Here is a 5,662-nt window from a genome sequence, read left to right on the forward strand (position 1 = left end):
TCTTTAGTATTGTTGGATGCATTTTGCCATCCATTCAGACTTTAAGAAATCATGTTGACTTGCTGAGTCAACATTTTGTTCTAAGCCAATACGACATTCAGAGCATCAATTTCAAGAACTCTCTTTCTTTGAGGCGTCCCATTATTCACGGAATTTCTCTCAGAAGTGTACATGAACTGGTTATTTGCAACCATGTCAATAAGTTCTTGAGCCTCTGCAGGCATTTTCTTTAGGTGAATGGATCCACCTGCAGAATGGTCCAATGACATCTTAGAGAACTCAGATAGACCATAATAGAATATATCTACCATGGTCCACTATGAAAACATGTCATAAGGACACTTTTTGGTCATCTGCTTGTATCTTTCCCAAGCTTTATAGAGGGATTCACCATCTTTTTGTTTGAAGGTCTGAACATCCACTCTGAGCTTGCTCAGCTTTTGAAGGGGAAAGAACTTAGCCAAGAAGGTCGTGACCAGCTTATCCCAAGAGTTCAGGCTATCCTTAGGTTGTGAGTTCAACCATGTTCTAGCTCTGTCTCTTACAGCAAAAGGGAAAAGCATGAGCCTGTAGACTTCAGGATCTACTCCATTAGTCTTAACAGTCTCACAGATCTGCAAGAACTCAGTTAAAAATTGGTAGGGATCTTCTGATGGAAGTCCATGAAACTTTCAGTTCTGTTGCATTAGAGCAACTAGTTGAGGTTTTAGCTCAAAATTGTTTGCTCCAATGGCAGGGATTGAGATGCTTCTTCCATCGAACTTGGAAGTAGGTGTAGTGTAATCACCAAGCATCCTCCTTGCATTATTGTTGTTGGGTTCGGCTGCCATCTCCTTCTCTTGTTCGAAAGTTTCAGCAAGGTTGTCTCTGGATTGTTGTAATTTAACTTCTCTTAGTTTCCTCTTTAGAGTCCTTTCAGGTTCCGAATCAGCTTCAACAAGAATGCCTTTTTTCTTGTTCCTGCTCATATGAGAAAGAAGAGAACAGAAAAAGAAGAGGAATCCTCTATGTCACAGTATAGAGATTCATTTATGTTAGTAGAAGAAGAAAGGGAATAAGAGTGAGGAAGAATGAAAAATCCAAACACAAGGGTGAGGATAGGTTCAGATTCTTGAGATGAAGAGTAGTGTTAGTAAATAATGAAATAAATAGAATAAGATGAGAGAGATAAGTTTTCGTAAATAAATTTTGAAAAGGAGTTAATGATTTTCGAAAATTAAAGGGAAAATAAAATTAAAATTAAAATTAAAACAATTAATTAATTAGAAATAATTTTTGAAAAAGAGGGAGGTATTTTCGAAAATTAGAAAGAGAAAAGTTGTTAGGTGGTTTCAAAAAAGATAAGGGATAAACAAAAAGTCAAATAGTTAGTTGAAAAAGGTTTGAAATTTAATTTTGAAAACATAAGAAGTTTGGAAGATATTTTGAAATCAAATTTTTGAAAAAGATAAAATTTTGAAAAAGATATGATAGAAAAGATATGATTAAAAAGATATAGTTAAAAAAGATTTAATTTTTAAAATTAAAATCAATTACTTGACTAACAAGAAACTAAAAGATATGATTCTAGAATTTAAAGATTGAACCTTTCTTAACAAGAAAGTAACACTTCAAACTTTTGAATCAATCACATTACTTGTTAGTTAAGTTTCGAAAATCATGAATTAAAGATAAGAAAAAGATTTTAAAATTCAAATTAAAAATTTTCGAAAAAAATAGTAAGAGAAATGAAAAAAGAATTGATTTTTGAAAAAGTTTTGAAAAGATAAGATTTTTAAAATTGAAAATTTGACTTGACTTATAAGAAATAGCTAAGTTTTAAAAATTTTTGACTAAGTCAACTCAAATTTTCAAAATTTTTGAGAGAAATAAGAAAAAGATATTTTTTTATTCTTGAATTTTTAATGATGAGAAAGAAAAATACAATTATGACCCAAAACATGAAAATTTTGGATCAAAACACATGATGCAAACAAGAACACTATGAATGTTAAGATGAACACCAAGAACACTATGAATGCAAAAATGCACATGAAAAACAACAAAAAGACACAAAAAAAAGAAAATTTAAAGATCAAACAAGAAGACTTACTAAGAACAACTTGAAGATCATGAAGAACACTATGAATGCATGAATTTTCGAAAAATGCAAGAACAAGATGAATATGCAATTGACACCAAATTTAAAACATGGCACAAGAGTCAAACAAGAATCACAAAATATTTTTGGTTTTTATGATTTTATGATTTTTTTGTATTTTCTTTTATTTTTTTTTGAAAAACATATAGGAAAAAGAAAATAAAAAATTCAAAATTTTTTTTTAAGAAGAATTCCAGGAATCTTTCAATGTTAGCCTAAAGCTCCAATTCAAGGGTTGGACATGGCTTAATAGCCAGTCAGCTTTAGGATATAAATCAGGCATGCAACAGCTGAAATTTCAATTAACTTGCCTCTATGCTGATGATTGGAAGCCTCAGTACAAAAGAATTAAACATGGCTTTACAACCAGCCAGGCTTCAACATGCTTCCATGAAACTCTAGAATTCATTCTTAAAAAATTTAGAATAATTTTCGAAAACAAAAGGGAAAATATTTTTTGAAATATTTTTGAAAATAAATGAAAAGAAAATTACCTAATCTGAGCAACAAGATGAACCATCAGTTGTCCAAACTCGAACAATCCCTGGCAATGGCGCCAAAAACTTGGTGCACGAAATTGTGATCTTTAATAATGGCATTCAACTTGGTATGCGCGTTTATAACTCAGCACTTTCTTCACAACTTCGCACAACTAACCAGCAAGTGCACTGGGTCGTCCAAGTAATAAACCTTACGTGAGTAAGGGCCGATCCCACGGAGATTGTTGGTATGAAGCAAGCCGTGGTCATCTTGTAAAACTCAGTTAGGTGAATAATAAATAATTATAGAGTTTTCGAATAATAATAATAATTAAACATAAAATAAAGATAGAGTTACTCATGTAATTCAATGGTGAGAATTTCAGATAGGCGTATGAAGATGCTGTGCTCCTTTTGAATCTCTGCTTTTCTACTGCCTTCATCCAATCCTTCTTACTCCTTTCCATGGCAAGCTGTATGTAGGGCATCACCGTTGTCAATGCTACATCCCATCCTCTCAGTGAAAATGGTCCAAATACTCTGTCATAGCACGGCTAATCATCTGTCGGTTCTCGATCATGTCGGAATAGAATCCATTGATTCTTTTGCGCTTGTCATCACGCCCAACAATCGCGAGTTTGAAGCTCGTCACAGTCATTCAATCCTTGAATCCTACTCGGAATACCACAGACAAGGTTTAGACTTTCCGGATTCTCATGAATGCCGCCATCAATTCTAGGGAATATGTTAGAATAGGAATAAACTGAATTGAATAGAAAATAGTAGTAATTGCATTAAAACTCGAGGTACAGCAGAGCTCCACACCCTTAATCTATGGTGTGTAGAAACTCTACTGTTGAAAATACATAAGTGGTGGTCCAGGCATGGCTGAATGGCCAGCCCCCCATGAACATGATCAATAGTCTCCTAAGATGAATAATAGATTAAAACTGAGACCAAAGATGTTATGTGGTCAAAAGATCGAATGGTCAGAGACACCTAGTACAATAGTAAAATGTCCTATTTATACTAGACTAGCTACTAGGGTTTACAGAAGTAAGTAATTGATGTAGAAATCCACTTCCGGGGCCAACTTGGTGTGTTCTTGGGCTGAGCTTGAGCTTTACACGTGCAGAGGCTTCTTTTGGAGTTGAACGCCAAGTTGTAACGTGTTTTTGGCGTTCAACTCTGGTTCGTGACGTATTTCTGTCATTTGACTCCAGAATGCAACATGGAACTGGAGTTGAGTGCCAGTTTGCGTCGTCTAATCTTAAATAAAGTATGGACTATTATATATTTCTGAAAAGCTCTGGATGTCTACTTTCCAACTCCCTTAAGAGAACATCATTTAGAGTTCGGTAGCTCCAGAAAATCCATTTCAAGTGCAGGGAGGTCAGAATCCAACAGCATCAGCAGTCCTTTGTCAGCCTTTTATCAGAGTTTTGCTCAGGTCCCTCAATTTCAGCCAAAAATTACCTGAAATCACAGAAAAACACACAAACTCATAGTAAAGTCCAGAAATGTGAATTTAGCATAAAAACTAATGAAAACTTCCCTAAACGTAACTAGATCCTACTAAAACTATCTAAAAATAATGCCAAAAAGCGTATAAATTATCCGCTCATCAATCTGGAATCTTAGCGGATATGATTTTGTCAATATCTTCTGGAGAAGGATATTTATATTTTGCTACAAGAAATAGTAATATATGTGCATGTGACAATCCACGTTTTTGGAACTTGATGGTATATATCACTGCAACAAAGGATTGTTATACGCACTAATCAATTGACTTTTTCATACTGTAGTTTTTTTGAAATGATTAAATAATAATATTTTTTTTACCTGCCTTGGAAACACCAAAATTCTATTTCTATGAATGTCTTTGATAAGCTTCTCCAACTTTGCTTTGAATAGTCTGCAAATTACATCGGGTCTATCTTCAGGCTTCAAGTTGGGGTCTTTGCAATAATGTTCGTTTGATTTCTTCCCATTGTGGATTGCAAGTAAATATAATAACTAAATCTGGATAACAAAATGATTTGCAAATGGCCAATATGGGTTCTTTTTAAAAATCAGTTTGAATGTTAAATAGGCTCTAAAAGGAATTATTCATATTTCAATGTACTACCTTCTCTTTTATTTTGCAAGATAATGTCAGGCTATAAATTATGTGGTTCTTCAACTGTACAATAAAGACATAAAAATTTAGCAGACTCGTGTAATAACAACAGCATATTCTAAAACACATGAATAAACATTTATGCGTTAATTAAATGACTTTCCTATTAGAAAATGAAGCTTTACATGTGCTTCTTTAGATATTAATTTGGTTATATGAAATGTACAACATACCATGGTCTTCATGTGTTTCATCGTGATTGTCACAATTAGAATTGTCCTCTTCTATCGTGCCTACCATTCAACAGTAATTCGTAAGTTGTTAAAATTGGAGAATTTGTTAAATACAGATACACTGAATTAGAGGTTGCACTTATCAATTAAAATTAAAGACTGAGTATATAATGTAAATAATCATTTAACTTATTTTACTTAGGAGCTAACAGTCAAGAATTTTTTTTACAAAATGACACTGAGCATTGAATTTAGAATACACCCGATAACAAAATTTGTGGCATTACAATTTGTTTGTTCAATTGATTTTATATTTTATTAATTCACGGGCATTATAAAACCACCTAAAAATAGTCAACATAATGACTGAAGACATCTATTATTCTACATGCCAATTGGAGTTAAAAGTGTATAGATAGATTTTATTCTCTCTTTTAGCCTCCTTGCCATTCAATAGTGATTCGTAAGCTATTAATATTGGAGAATTCCTTAATTACAAATACACTACAATAGAGGTAGCATTTATCAATTAAAATTAAAGGCTGAGTACATAATGTAAATGATTATTTAACTTATTTTATTCTAGAAGTAACGAATTAGAAAAAGCTTTTAAAAATGGCACTGAGCATTGAATTTAAATGATGTAATTTTCAAGAATACACCTAATAACAAAATTTGTGGCGTTAGA

At 32.8% G+C, this 5,662-nt stretch overlaps 1 non-coding gene across 1 annotated transcript; it reads left to right on the plus strand.

The window, feature by feature from the left end:
• The first annotated feature begins 327 nt into the window (after positions 1-327).
• On the plus strand, positions 328-431 carry LOC127746932 (small nucleolar RNA R71). The gene has a single exon (XR_008008737.1). It is a non-coding gene; the product is annotated as a small nucleolar RNA R71 (small nucleolar RNA).
• The last annotated feature ends 5,231 nt before the right edge of the window (positions 432-5,662 follow it).

The sequence above is a fragment of the Arachis duranensis genome, chromosome 4, assembly GCF_000817695.3.
Source record: "Arachis duranensis cultivar V14167 chromosome 4, aradu.V14167.gnm2.J7QH, whole genome shotgun sequence".
Taxonomy (NCBI): Eukaryota; Viridiplantae; Streptophyta; class Magnoliopsida; order Fabales; family Fabaceae; genus Arachis; species Arachis duranensis.